Source organism: Canis lupus, chromosome 19, assembly GCF_048164855.1.
Source record: "Canis lupus baileyi chromosome 19, mCanLup2.hap1, whole genome shotgun sequence".
Lineage (NCBI taxonomy): Eukaryota > Metazoa > Chordata > Mammalia > Carnivora > Canidae > Canis > Canis lupus.
In genome coordinates this window covers 10,901,343-10,917,153 of record NC_132856.1, presented here as the reverse complement: position 1 = coordinate 10,917,153, position 15,811 = coordinate 10,901,343, and the positions used below count along the sequence as shown (strand labels likewise).

Below are 15,811 nucleotides of genomic sequence, written 5' to 3'. Positions count from 1 at the left end.
ACGGGCTGTGCATCCTGACCCGGAGCGTGCCTCACCCCCGCACTCGGGGTCCAGCGGCTCCACCGGCCCCCGCCAGCCCGCCTGCCGGTGCGCGAGACCCAGCTACCTGCACCCGCTCCTCGAGCTCGCCCGAAGTTGGCTCCCTGGGGAAGCTGCGCCGCCGCGGACAGCTCCAAAGCCTCGCGCGGTCCCGGCCCGGGTTGGGATGGCTGCCGGCGGCGCCCCGGCTGACCCTATGGGGGGGAGGCCTCGGCTGCAATCCCTCGCCCGCTGCTAACCCGGCCCCTGGATGGGGACAGGAGGCGAGCGGGGAGCGCGGCCGGCGGCGGCGGGATGCGACGCGGTCTGCTGGGGCGCGCTTCTCTGCAGCCCGGGGCCCGGCCTGCACCGCCCCACGGGGCCACTGGGAGGCGCCGAGGGCCCGCCCCGCGACCCCCAGACCCGGGCCAGCCTGGACGTTCGCCCCAGAGCCTAACCAGCAGCCTTATTTCACTCACGGCGGCTTGAAGCTGCGAGAGGGAAGGAGCTCATAAATAACCCGCTTGGTTTCTTCCTTTCTTGGTTTAGAAGCTCCACTCTCGGGCAAGTGGGAGGCTTGAATAGCGGTGTTTTCCCCCCTGAGAAGAGGGTGATGAAGTTGCAAAAGCATTTAACTGACGTTTCCCAAATATCAGGTCAATTTCAGAGTCTATTCTTCCCTCCCAGGAGCTTGATAAACTGGATTTAGCAGTGAATTCAAGTAAATGCTTGCTTTGGAGTACTTTTGTGCCTATTCCCATTCCGGAGGGATGAGAAATGCCTTCTGTTCTAACCAGCACTGGCAGAGGCCTATTCTTTAGGTAGTTTTAGGGAAAGATCTCAAGAAAAGACAAGAAAGAACAAAAAAAATCCATCTTCATTTTAAAGTGATTCTGTTCGTCTGTGGCCAGAAGCCATTTCTGCCTCTTTGCGTGCTTGGAAATTAAAATCCTACATGATGCCAAAGGAAGATGAAATGTTAAAGACAGCTGCTTCTGACTCCTAACTCCTTTTCTATCCTAAAATCAGGGCTATTTATTTTTTATTTTTTAGTGATTCACAGAGGCCAAGAATTAAACCAGAAAAAAAAAAAAAAGTGAGGATTCAAAAATGAACAAGGCTGTTTAAAATTTAAATGCATTCTTCCTCCTGACATTTCCTTTCTCCCTTTTTTAATTATGTGGAGAGAATTGAGTTAGCCAAGGACTGCGTTTCCTGAGTCGACAATTACAGCCCTGTGCCAGGACATCCTAGGGACAGACCATCACTCGGTCCAGGTCCCAGGGTTCTAGTTGAGTGAACGTCTCAGGGTACGTACGCCTGGGAATTCTGACAACATTGGGAAGAGTTGGAAGTTGTCTTTTTCTTGCCCTTGGGAGTTGCATCATAATATTGTTAAAATTCAAATGAATAAAATTTAAAGATCTCACTGGCTTTATTCAGCAATTCATGAATCGAGCAGTATCCCATCTACTAGATAAAAAGGAGCTCCAAGGAGCTTCAAAAATGAAAGATTTTTAGAGGCAGAAGGAAGCCCCAGAACACGCAAGTCATGCTCAGCAACAGAGTGACTGATTATTGCCAGGTTACTTTCCCTACAGGGAATGGCAGGGGCCTACTAAGCAGATAGTCCCTAGTGCTGATCAGGGGGTTTCTGATTGACAGGTTTGAAACTTCATCCCTGGGCGAGCTGGAACTGAACCTTGGTTGGGTGATATGGGGCTTTGCATAAACAACTCCATTTTGCAGGTCTGTTGTCTTGTTTTTAACATTAATTAACAGTCTCTGTCACAAATTACAGATTAAAGTTACAAACTACTCAGGTGAGGATTAAGTGATCCTGACTTTCTCCCTGGATCTCGGTCTCCCCATATGTAAAATTAGAGGCCTGGTCAAGATCACCTACTCTCTGAGATCTCATCCTTCTGGTTTTCTGGAATTTGATGATCTATGCCATCTGAGAACCTAATTCTAGGACGTAAAACACATCTGCCCCGCTCCTTAGTGGGATGAGGAGGGGTTTTCCCTAAGCGCCCCCAATGGAATATATTTACCCATCACCTTTCCTGTTGTACATACCTATCATTAAATGTGTTGAGAAAATGATTAATGGATTCCCCAAGAACATCTCCCAGTAAATTAATCACTGGGCTCAGACTCTTGCTTCCAAGAATATTATTTCTGTGGAAATCTGGCTACAGGAGGGTTTTATGTGAGGGAGCATGTCATTCATACACATGGGCCATTCTTCCTGAGAGAAAACAATGACAGAGACAAAGCGTGATACTTCTAATTCCACAAACATGTCAATTGACAATGGGTCTGACAACACAATCCTTATTCAGGAATTGGCATAAATAAATGCATTCTCCACCTGTAGACACGGTTGGCCTAGGTGACACACAACAAGACATAACTGAGAGAAAAAGCATTCTTTGGGAATAACTGAGCTTAGAATAAAAGCAGGCTGTTCTTTTGCAGAAGAAAAGGGTTATTGAGAATAAGATCTTTGGAATCTGTGACTTCTTTTGGAGAAGTAGGGCCCTGAGGAGTTGAGAGTCATTTCAGAATGGTTGTTCTTCTCTTAACAAACAGAACAATTGGGATTCTCATGTTATCTATCTAACAGATGAGGTTCAGAGGTTCCGAGAGGGTGAGGGGCTTGTCCAAGGCACATAGCTGGTTAAAGGCCAGTGTGGCTGGAGGGAAACATGAGGCAAGCCTAGAGAGGTCCACAAGAACCAGAGCACCCAGCCTGGCAGCCTTGGTTAGGGGTTTTGCATTCTCTCTCTCAGAGTGCCAGAAACGGGGAGGTGGGGAGAGGCAGTTACCTGAAGGACAGATGTGATAAGCTATAGTGTGTTTGCATCAGCAGAAGGAAGGACTGGAAGGGGGCAAGTGGCAGGAGGCAAATGGGATAAAAGCCCTATTGAAAGCGGGTCTGGCCTGAACAGGGAGATGGTGGGGTTGTCGTGGCAAGGACAGGTGACTTGCCCAAGGTCCCACTGCCATCTGAAATGAAATCTCCCCATGGACGAAGCCACCTCCTGTGTCATGGAAGGCCTGAGCAGCACTGAAAAGGTTCTGAAGCTAAAAGCTAGAAGGACCTTCTAGTGAAGGAGAGGGCAAGGGGGTGTGATCTGAAGAAAGGGGACAGAGAAGAGGGCTTGAGACAGTCCCCTGGGACCAGTCAAGAGGCCTGTGTAGATTGACACACACACGACACCCAAAGAAAACAAAGTTCTCCTCTCCCATCTGCCACCCCTACCCTGTGTCTACCAGTCCATCTCTGGTGGCTCGAAGGAACCTGAGGGAAATTCCAGCGACATTACAGTTCCAAACACAAACACTGCCCCGAGCCCCAGGCAACCCCATATTTCCGCCTCCACCAATTCCAATAGCCTACTGGCTTTCTTTCTTTAAAAAAAAAAAAAAAAAAAAAAAAGGCATTTCTTCCCAGAGAAGCACCTAACAAAATATCCTTTCTTCTTGGAATGATGAGCACATTTTGACAAAATGTACTATTTCCTGTGCTCGGTGTTGCACATTCATTCAGGAAAGATTTTCTTAGCACCTACCATGTGCCCTGAATCCGAGCACCCAGACGCGGTGCCAAGTCCGGAGTTAAACTCTACCAACCAGTGCTCCCGTGGTGGGTGAGAAAATCAGCAGAAGGACTGGAATTCCCACCTGAATTCAGAGTTCTGATTCCACCCAGAACGGGCTGCCCCTATGACCAGGGGCAAGCCCCCATACCTCTCTGGCCTCCATTTCCTCCCCTTAAAAGAAGGGTACTGGACAATCTCTAAGGTCTCCCGCAGCTCTGTCTGTCATTTTCTACGTTTGGGCAGCCAAACATACAGAGCAAAGCAGCAGGCACAGAACAGGCTGTGTGGGGAAGCGTCCTCAGTACCAGGGACGCCTCAGTCAGGCCGCAAGACACCCTGGTAGGAAGAGTGTGGACTGTACGGGGAAGGCTGCAGTGCTTTACCAGGAAGGTAAGTCTTCAACAACCAAAAATAGCATTTTTAACCTCTCACACTGGTGAGAATGAGCAAGAAAAATACCTCAAGGGGGAACCTGAAGCTCTCAAATATTGCTGATGGGAATGCCTATTGGAATAGCCTCCTTAGAAGAAAATAGGACAATACGTATCAAAGGCCTTGAAAACTTGGATACTTTTTGACATGGCAACTGAAGCCTTCTGGTGACCTGACTTAAGGACACAACTGGGCAAGAAGGCAGAGAGATATGGGTACCCATGTTGGTTAAGCAGTATTGATAACAGTGAAAAAGGATGAATGGGACAGGAACATTGTTTTGGACCTCCAGTGAAAACGATTTTGAGGTTAAAAATGACAAGAGTGGATCTGTGTCAACTGACGTGGACTCTGTGTGTGTGTGTGCGCATGTGTCCAAGAAAGAAGAAGAAGATGATGAAGGAGGAGGAACACAAACATACGTTGACGTTCATGTTGCATGGGGCAGATCTGAGGGGTGGAAGGAAGAAGGGCGTCTGATGGCACCCCAGAAACAGGCTGTACACCAGGCAATCTGTACACCAGGCTGCTGATGAAACTCCCCACTGAGCAAACCTCCAATATGGCCCAGACACCGCACTCCCAGGCCCCAGAAGACTCTTGGTTCCACCCCACAGCCCCTTGCAAGCCCCTGGCCCATCCATCTACCTCCTCCACACCCACAAAGCTCTGCTCCCTGCAAGCCAGGCTCCTTGGGCAGGACCCTCGATGCTCAAGCCACCTGTCCCCTACTGGGAATGCCCTTCCTGCTCATCCTCTTGTCAAGTCCCACACTCTGCCCACTTTACAGATGGGGAAACTGAGGCTCATGACAGGAAGTGACTGCCTACGATTGCCCCGCTAACTGGTATCAGACCAGATCTCTGACCCCTCCAAGTTGGTTGTCCCTTTTCTGAGAACTGAGTTCTGGAGCCTTGGACCTGGGTGCCAGAGAGCAGACACTCCCTTTGCCCCCTCCAAAATGGATGGTCCTAAAGCCCCAGCTCTCCCAAGGCTTCCTTATTTCTGCCCTTGGGGACACTTCGAGTTCAAGGCTGGCAGAGGAGGATTCAACGAACTGGCTCATGTGCACCCGCCTGGGTAGACACACAGCCCCTGGATCCCACGTTGCCTGGAGGGGCAAGGCAGGCCTGCATTTGAGTCTTCCTCTGCCACATGCTCACGGTGTTACCCTGAGAGAGATCCCAGCCTCTCTGTGCCTTGTTTAACTCAATTACCCGGCAACGATGGGGATAATACCCACGTGCTCCAGTTACCATGATTACAGAACAAATTGCCTCAAGACGTAGTGCTTTAAAACAACACTTATTTCACTCACGAACTGATGGTTTTGGGCAATGCTCAGCCGGGATAGCCCATCTCTGCTTCATTCACTCAACATCAACTGGAGCAACTCGAAGTCTGGGGCTGGAATCATCTATGGCTCCTGAAGGCTTGGTCTCACACAGACAGCAGTTGGTTCTGGTGGGGACCGTAGCCAGGGCTGCAGTCAGAGCACCTGCAAATGAGCTCCTACGCTGCCTCATACATGGTAGCTGGGTTCCAAAGGCAAGATCATATGTGAGAGACACAGAAAGACAGACATAGAGAGAGAAAGATCCAGAAGGAAACCCCATCATCAGAAGTCACATTGCAGCCCTCCACCACATTCTTTTCAATGAGGTGGTATCAAGTTCCCACTCACCGTCAGGAGGAGGATTGCTGAGCCCTGCCTCTTCCAGGGCGAGGTGCTGGAGGCAAATGAGACCAAAAGTATTGCTGTGATATTTCTGAGAAGTAAACATGCACACCAGGTCATTGAGGTGTTCAGGAAGATCCAATGCAACAAGAGCTAGAACAGCACCTGGCCCGTGGTGGGTACCAGCTGCTGTTAGGTGGTTGCTGCCTAGAAGAATGCCCAGGAGACTGGAGACTACGGCTTGGAAACCAATAGCCACATCCTGAAGATCAAGCTGGAATGTGTCCTGTATATCCCAAGTCCAAAAGCTCAAGGCTCAGTTCAGTCACCCTTATTTGAGTAAGCCAGGGCCTGCTTATGACAAGAGCACTAGAAAACCCTAATAGGGTTGAGAGTTGTCCCGATGTGCCCCCACCCCACATCCCCATCACACCCCAAAATTATTGCTGAAGGTCCCAGATTAGGGCCAAGGGTCTGGGTCCTAAAGAAACCACACAGTCGTAAACACGACACAAAGTACTGAGGCAAGCCGCTTGGAAATGAGAACAGAAACCTCTGCAAACCGCAGGGCCAGTGGGAACGCAAGGCTGCTTCTGGAAAGCAAGGGGCAGATGTCTTCTAGGCGGGCAGCAACGGCACACTCATGGCCCACCCAGGCAGCTGGGCAGCCCTGTCCCAGGCCAGACCGTGAAGGGGGGTGGGGGGATCCTCTCTTAACAAGTCTTCCCCTGCCCCTGCCAGTAAAGGTCACACCATTCAAATTTCAGCTGAAAAGACCCACAAAATCACCGTTCCCAGAGTGCTTTTGTTTTGATGTCACCAGCACTTTTTTTTTAATTAAGATTTTGTTTATTTATTCATGAGAGACAGAGAGAGAGAGAGAGAGAGAGGCAGAGACACAGGCAGAGGGAGAAGCAGGCTCCATGCAGAGAGCCCGATGCAGAATTCAATCCCAAGACCCCAGGATCATGACTGAGCCAAAGGCCGACACTCAACCACTGAGTCCCCCGGGCATCCCATCACCAGCCCATTTCTAATGGTGGAAAATCAGGCAAGTGCCAGAGAAGACAAGCAAGGGCCCTGCGTAGGCACCCCCACGCTGGCCTGTGCACATCCCAGCAGCCCTGAGCACCCAGCACAGCACGGATAGCTGCCAGGAACCAGAACAAACACAACATGCTGGGGCCAGAAAGGACTCTAGAAATCACCTTACACGTCCCCTTCATTTCTCGGAGAATAAAAGTGAGGTCCAGAATGGGATTAAAAATGACCCTGGTTTCTGCTGACTCCTTGCAGGGCCCGAGCTCCTGGAGCTGAAGCCGTGACTCATTCCCAGCTGGATGGCTCTGGGCCTTGTGCCCTCCGGGCCTGGACCAGGGACCCACAACAGACACGCTGGTTCTGAGACAGCCTGGACCTGGGCAGAGGGAGTCCTGAGACCCCTGGGTCCAGCCCCAGGAAGCCAGCCCAGTTACCTGGCTTGTAGGACCCGATGCCCCTTTACAGTGAGAGTTAAGGGAAAATGCAGAGCCCCTTGGCCAAACACTGTTGCGGATTTTAGGACAGTGACAGAAGGGCATTAAAGCAGAAGCGCAGCCCTCTGAGGCCAGGGCCGGTGTTGACACGTAGGCTGCATGCCCCTGAAGCCAGCCTCCCCAGAAGCTTCCCTCACACCATCCTCAGCACTTCTTGAAGCTGTTCCCCCTTCCCAGCCTCTGTACCACTGCCCCCTCCAGGCCGCCACTCACACGCACCGCACCCCCAGGGGCAGCCAAGGTTGCCTTTTATTATTATCTTTAAAGACTTATTTATTTGAGAGAGAGAGGGAGAGGTGGGGAGAGTCAGAGGGAGAGGAAGGGAGAGTCTTGAGCAGACTCCATGCTGAGCACAGAGACCGACACAGGCCCAGGCTCACCACCCTGAGATCACCACCTGAGCCTAAACCCAGTCAACGGCTGAACTGACTATGCCACCCAGGCGCCCCTAGAGTCATCTTTTAAAATGCCGCATGTGATGACATCATCCTCTGTTGATAACGTTCAGTGTCTCCCACCCACCCTCCCCAGGTTAAGGACCAAACGCTTTACCACAGCCCATGGCACCCAAGTGGCCCAGCCCCTGCCACCAGAACCAAGAGGGTGGTCTTGTAGCACCCTCTTTCCAATTCTCTGAGCTTCAGCCATTGCCAAGCTCCCTCTTGCTCATGCATCATATCCCAACAAACCCAGCACATCCTCCTAACCCCGTCATGACCTCCTGTAGTACAACAGACCTCACCTTCTGAGCACTTTGCACAGGTGTGACCTCATATCAGGAGGGGAGGGGTTTAACTAATGCCTGTCCCCAGAGGCAGAAGCCAGGTCGGGTTGCATTCACCATCATCCCCTCTTAACTCTCTTAACTCCCCATGCCCCCTGCCTAGCCCATTGTGTGTGCACAAGTCCCCTGATGCACGACTTGCCTAGTAAACCAATGTCACATGCATGGACATCCTGGGGTTGGCAGTGTGCCTGGTGGTCATACAGGCGACATAATGTCTTCTCAACCGTAACAAGAGGACAAGAATACCTTCTTTTATGGAGTGTTGTAAGGATGAGTGTATGTATAAAAAGCACCTGACACAAGAGAGACACTCCTCAGTAAGTGTCTGTTAAGTGTCTGTGGGGGAACACACACAGAGGCCTGGGGCAGGGCACATTTCTCTCACATCCTTTCCCCAGAGGATCTGGGATTCTAGGAAGAAGCTCTTAGAATCACTTGTTTCTACTGCTGAATCAGAGGTTTAACGCACCTCCTTTCTTGAGGAATATGCATTTAAAGAGAGACTTCTGGCAAATGAACTTGAGTTGTCAAAGTGCTCTCAGCCAGGCACAGTAGGTGCAGAGGGGAGGGGAGTTCAAATCCAGCTGGGGCTACTCCCAAATCCAGGTCACATTCTACACCAGGTGGCCTTTTGGGGGAAATGTTTAACCTAACTTAATTTTAGCCTCAGTTAGTTTTAGCCTAAACCCTAATCCAAATCCAATTTACCTAACTTCTGGTATCAAGAGAAGCAGGGTGGACACCCAGCTCTTCCCACACGCCTAGAGCTGCCCACCCCCCCACCCCCACTTCAGCCAGCTTTCTTGCTCCTGAAGAGCTTCCTGGAGCTCAGACTCAATGAAAAGATCATCAAGTGGCCTGGTCAACCCAAACAGAGGGTGAGCGGCCCCTCCCTGCCGGGCCGCCTGCCAGGAAAAGGAGTGGCACGAGGGCCTCCGCTCATTCTCTCGTGCAGCCTTACCTTGGCTCTGCCCGCCCAGGCAGGGTCTGCAGCGCCTGGGGGTCCTGTCTGGCCTGGTAACAGGCAGGCGTCGTCGTGTGGTTCCCGCCAACAGCTGTCCAGGGGGGCTGGAGAGGGATTGGCCACTTGCATCCAAATGAGATTCCAGGCAGGGGGAACTGAACCCGTGTAGCAGAGCCTGGCTCCTCCAGCCTGCACCACTCAGAGCCTGCGGGGAGCCCAAGAGCCTTTATAAAGAAGGCCAAATCAGAACAACCTCCCACATTTGTCTTGCTTTTGTTCTTCCTCAGAGCACATCCCGGTTAGAGCTTTAAAAACAACTCCATGAGGTCCTTAGGCAGCGATCCCCCTTCCTCAGAAGAGGAAACTGAGACCAGGGAATGATCATCTTCGGTGGCAGCATGGCAATCATTACTGAGTGCTTACTGTATGCTTCCTGAGAGCTCTGTATGAACCATTTCAATTAAATTCTGGAAAGTGTATTCCATTATTATCCTCATTCTATAGGTAAGACCTGAGAGCTGGGGAAAGCCAAGTAACTTGTTCTAGGTTACAGAGCTTGGAAAATAAAAACGAGCATGGGTTTGAATCCAGGTTTGCCTGACTGCAAAGGCTGCGGGCACTAGACTAGTATGCCAGACATCTCCCAGAAACGGCCCATCTGTGAGGTTCCCACTCCATGTCCAGAGCAGCAAGATTCCTTTCATTTCTGGGCCCCCGCCGGTCGACGAGGCCGAACCTGCTGCCAAGCCTTGTCCTAATGCTTCTCTCAGACCCCACACTGCCGCTCAGGTCTATGAACCCATGGCTCCCAAGGAAGTAGGGCCCAAAGCATGATGGCCAACCCACCTATCTGGAAAATGCTGCTGCATCATCAAAGTTCCCATTCCAAAAAACTCTAGATGTTTAATAAAACACAACCTTGGCTCTGAGGAATTGATAGGAACACCCAAATATGTAGAGTCCCAGAACACCAAAGCTCCCACTGTGCTACAGGCACCGTTTCAGGGCCTTGAGATTTGGCTATGAATAAGACAGGCAAAGTCCCTGTCCTCATGGAGCTTGCATTCCAGTGGGAGAGACAGATCATAAACAAATACACACATAGAACAGTAACATGACGGCAGGAGGGAATGAGAACTCTGAAGAAGAAAAAAATCAAGGTAAGGAGATGGAAGGAGACTTGGCTGCTATTTTAGATAAAGCCATCAGGGAAGGCTAATCTGAGGAGGTAACGCTGGGCAAAGACTTGATAAACAGGGAGTAAACTATGGGAAGACGTGGGAGATAAGAATTTTAGGCAGATATAACCGCAAGTGCAAAGGCCCTGAAGCCACAAGAATCTGATGTAGCATGAAGGCAGAGTGGCCAGAGTAGAGTGAACTGAGGGTACAGGAGTAAGAAATGAGCTCATGGAGGCCAAGGGCCAGATCATGGAGGACCTCATGGGCCAGCAGAAGAATTTGGACTTCATTCTAAATGTAAAAAAAATTGGAAGGTTCAAGTGGGGTGATGATATAATCCTATAAAAAAATTTTTTTTATTTTGCTTGAACAGCACAAATTTATTTTCTCACACTTCTGGGTACTAAACATTCATGATTAAGGTGTTGGCATGTTTCTTTTTTTTCAGTTTTATTGACATATAATTAACATACAGCACTGTGTAAGTTTAAGGTATACAGCATGTGACTTATTATATATTGTGGGATAATCCTCACAATACATTTAATTAGCTCAATTATATGATATAGATAATTTTAAAAAGAAAATATTTTTTCCCTCATCATGAGTAATTTTAGGATTGGCTCTCTTAGCAACTTGCAGATACACCATACAGAAGTGTTAACTACAGTCATTATGTTGTATATTATATCCCTAGTACTTATCTTATAACGGGAGTTTTGCCCTTTGACCACCTCCATCCAATCCCACTACCTGCCCTTGGTAACCACAAATCTGATCTCTTGTTCTGTGAGAGTGGTTTTTTTTTTTTTAGATTCCACATAAAAGTGAGATAATTTGCTTTTCTCTGACTTATTTTGCTTAGCGTAATGTTTCTAAGGTCCATCTATGTTGTTGCAAATGGGAGGATTTCATTCTTTTTTATGGATGAAGAGTATTTTAAACATATATACACACACATATACTCTCTACATTTTCTTTATCCATTTATCTATTGATGGAATGATGAATATTTTCCATTATATATAGAGAGACAGAGATATCTATATCTATATCTATATCTGTATCTATATCTATATCTGTATCTGTATCTATATACTTCAGAGAAATGGGAGAAGGGACTGAAGGCAAAGGAGGGTCTTTAACAGATTCCATGGTCATCGTAGAGCCTGACATGGTACTCAATCTCACCACTCTGAGATCACAGACTGAGCTGAAATCAGGAGTTGGACATTCAACCAACTGAGCCATCCCAGAATGATGAATATTTTCAAAGATCACTATGCTAAGTAGACAAATGACCACCAGAGGATACTGGTTAAGTACTGCTACATAACAAAGAGTCACAAAAGCTCAATGGCATTCAATAATATAATTGTTCTCAAAATTCTTAGTTTCTTTTTTTTTTTTTTTTTTTTTTTTTTTTTTATTGGTGTTCAATTTACTAACATACAGAATAACACCCAGTGCCCGTCACCCATTCACTCCCACCCCCCGCCCTCCTCCCCTTCTACCACCCCTAGTTCCTTTCCCAGAGTTAGGAGTCTCTCTTGTTCTGTCTCCCTTTCTGATATTTCCCACACATTTCTTCTCCCTTCCCTTATTTTCCCTTTCACTATTATTTATATTCCCCAAATGAATGAGAACATATAATGTTTGTCCTTCTCCGACTGACTTACTTCACTCAGCATAATACCCTCCAGAAAATTCTTAGTTTCTAAATGCCTTTATACTCTTAAAAATTACCAAGGACCCCAAACAGCTTTTGTTGATATAAGTTACTTTTATTGATACTTACAGTATAAATATCTTAACTGTGAAAAAATTTTAAAATATTAATAACTTTAAAAAAAAGATTTTATTTATTTATTCATGAGAGATGCAGAGAGAGAGGCAGAGACATAGGCAGAGGGAGAAGCAGGCTCCCTGCAAGAAGCCTGATGTAGGACTCGATCCCAGGACCCTGGGATCATGACCTGAGCAAAGGCAGATGCTCAACCACTGAGCCACCCAGGTGCCCCTTAATATTAATTCCTTTTAAAATAACAATAATAATTAAATGTTAACATACAAAACTTTTTTTTAAAGGTTTTATTTTTTTAAGTAATCTCTACAACCAAGGTGGGGGCTTGAACTCACAACTCTGAGATCAAGAGTCATACACTTTATTGACTAAGCCAGACAGGTGCTCCTCCCCCTTTTTAAGATTTTATTTAAGTAATCAAAACTTTTTATTTTTATAGGTGAGAGACAGAAAGAGAGAGCATGGGGGGAGGAGCAGAGGGAGAGAGAGAATCTTAAGCAGGCTCCATGCTGGGAGTGTGTGCAGCTCAGGTCTCACGACCCTGAGATCATGACCTGAGGCCAAATCAAGAGTCAGACACTTAACCCAATAAGCCACCCAGGCACCCCAGTGATCAATATTTTTAATTAAAACCGCTGCACTTTATTAAAACTGCTGCACCAAAACAAAACAAATATATAACATTAATTACATTTTTGCAAGTCTCTTAATAATCTGGCTCAATAGAAGGCAACTGAATTATGATATATGTTTCTACATTCAGTCAGCTGCACTATGAAGTTTTGGTTGAGGAATCGGATGAAAAACGAGCCTTACTGAGATGTAGTTAGAACCCCCCCCCCCCCGAAATAAAGGGCCCCCTCTCGGCCGTCTCCACACTGGGAGCAGCAGTCCTGCTACAGCCCCTCATCCCCTGAAAATGTACGCCTGTGCAAAGTTCATCTCCACCCCCTTCTTGGTCCAGAGCACCTCTCAGCTGTTGAGCCGATCACTGTCTGCAGTGGTGCTAAAACCACCGGAGACACTGACAGATAAAAACCTCAGCAGCTTGGCAGCCCCACGTCCCCTGACCTCACTTATTCCTAGCCACAGCTTGCAAACCAGCACCATTTCAAGAGACATTGACATAGCAGCCAAGTTCATTGGGGCTGGGGCTGCCACTGTAGGGGTGGCTGGCTCTGGGGCTAGAATTGGGACTGTGTTTGGGAGCCTCATCATTGGTTATGCCAGGAATCTCTCTCTGAAGCAACAGCTCTTCTCCCATGCCATTCTGGGCTTTGCCCTCTCGGAGGCCATGGGGCTCTTTTGCCTAATGGTGGCCTTTCTCATCCTCTTTGCCATGTGAAGGAGTCGTCTCCACCTCCCATAGGTCTTTCTCCCATGTCTTGTCTGCCCTGTATGTTCCTTTTCCTATACCTCCCCAGGCAGCCTGGGGAAAGTGGTTGGCTCAGGGTTTGACAGAGGGAAGACAAATAAATACTGTATTAATAAGAAAAAAAAGACAAAGGAAGAGTATTTTAACAGCTTTCAGTATTGTGGATTTTCTTCTTTGATACTACACTAAAACTCAACACTTGTTTCAAAAAAGGCTAGTAGTAGCAATGTAGCAAGAAACAATCTAAAGGAACTTATAACACAGTAATACATCAAAACCCATTGGTTGATCTTGTCTGTTAAATGAGTATTTACCCGTGCATGATTTCATAACATCCTGCATTGGTCATTTGAACAATATCAGTTCACTGAGTTATGTAGATCTTCCAAATGTTGATAAATTTCGTCAAACAACATTCTAAAACTCACATTCATTAATATCACAATGAGCTCATCAGGAGTGTCTTTAGGTATTAGGAAGCCATCAAGCTCAGCGAGGTATATACAAGTTTTCTGAAGTTCTCCTTCTCCCTTAAAAGCTTGAATTTAATCCTTGCCAACAGATACTGCAAACTCTTTCCTTTGAAGTGACAAGTCCATTTCATTCATGTTTGAGAAAGGGTCTGACGGATACCCAAATATGAACACGCATAGTTTGTTTTCACTAGTTCTTTCTGGTAAGAACTGTGTTCTATGAAAAAAAAAAGCAGCCAGTCCAACTCACAACTCAAGTAACTAACTGAACAAGTGCTTTTCTTTGTCACAACCACCATAGGACATATGCAGAACTGCTCCACACCTGCTTCCGACCTCATCACCCAGAGTGATGAGTGCTCAAAAGTTGTTATTTAACAAATTTAGTAATTTTTTCTGCTTCATCCAGAACATTTTTAAGTGAAACTGGCATTTTTTACTCTAAGTGTGTGGCAGTAAAGAATACGATGACTACTACTACAAAGTGGCGCCAGTCCCTTGATTCATATTCAAGGACCAGCAGTTCTATCCACCGATGGTAAGCGGAATAATGCCCCCGCCCCCACCAAGATGCCCTACTCCTTATGATGGGACCTAATCCTTAGGACCTGTGAATCTTTTTTCTTTTTTTTTTTTTTATGATGTTCTTTATTCATTCATGAGAGACACTGACAGACAGAGAGGCAGAGACATAGGCAGAGGTAGAAGCAGGCTCCATGCGTGGGACTTGATCTGGAGTCTCCAGGATTATGCTCTGAGCTGAAGGCAGATGCTCAACCGCTGAGCCACCCAGGCGTCCCTGTGAATCTTTTCTGTTGCATGGCAAGGGGGAATGAGAGTCACTGGTCAGCTAACTTTGAGATGGGGGTTATTTTCCTGGATCGTGTAGGTGGACCCAATGTCATCACAAAGTTCTTTATAAATCAAAGAGGGTAGGGAGCAGGAAATGAAATGAGGGTAGGGAGTGTCAGTGTCAGAGAGAAACTATAACATTGCTACATTTCTGTCTTTGAAGATGGAGGAAGGAGCCACAAACCAAAAAGTGCAGGCAGCATAGAAGCTGCCTAAGCATATGTACCTGGTTTGAGATAGGGGTTCAAATTCATTCTTGAGCATCTGGATATCCAGTTTTCTCCAAATCATTTTTTGAAAAGACTATTGTTTCTCCATTGAAGGGCCTTGGAAGCCTTGTAGAAAACCAACTAACCATAATGAGGATGGCTTATTTCTGGACTCTCAGTGATAATCCTCTTGTCTATATGTCTATTCTTATACCAGTACCACACTGTCTTAATAGCTCTAGCTTTGTGGTAAGTTTTGAAATCAAGAAATGTGAGTTCTCCAACTTTGTTTTTTGGCTATCCTGGGCCCTTTACATTTCTCTATGAATTTTAGAATCGTCTCATCAATTTGTGCAAAGAAGCCAGCTGGATTTTTTTATAGAGACTGCACTGAATCTATAGATCAACTTGGAGAGTACTGCCTTCTTAGCATTAGTAAGTTTTCTGATCCATGAAAATGAGATGTCTTTCCATTATTTGAGTCTTTTTTAATTTCTTTCAATGATGTTATATAATTTTCAGAGTATAAATTTTGCATTTTTTATTAAAAAGCATTCCTAAGTATTTTATTCTTCTTATGCTATTATAAATGGAATTATTTTCTTAATTTCAATTTCAGATTTTTCCCTGCAAGGGTATAGAAATATAAAGTTTTATATATAGATCTTATATTCTGCAACTTTGACAAACTCTTTTATTTTTTCTAATGGTTTTTTTTAGTGAGGGGTCCTGAGTAGAACCTGCTGTATGATGTTGAATAAAAGTGGTGAGAGCAAATTCCTTGTCTTGTTCCTGGTCTTAGGAGGAAAGCATTAAATGTTTCACTATTAAGTATGAGGTAAACTGTGGGTTTTTTGTGCTTTGGGGAAGTTCCCTCTATTCCTAGTTTATGAAT

The 15,811-nt window shown here is 46.7% G+C and overlaps 1 pseudogene; it reads left to right on the top strand.

Moving 5' to 3' along the window:
* The first annotated feature begins 12,890 nt into the window (after positions 1–12,890).
* LOC140611263 (ATP synthase F(0) complex subunit C2, mitochondrial pseudogene) lies at positions 12,891–13,501 on the top strand (annotated as a pseudogene).
* The last annotated feature ends 2,310 nt before the right edge of the window (positions 13,502–15,811 follow it).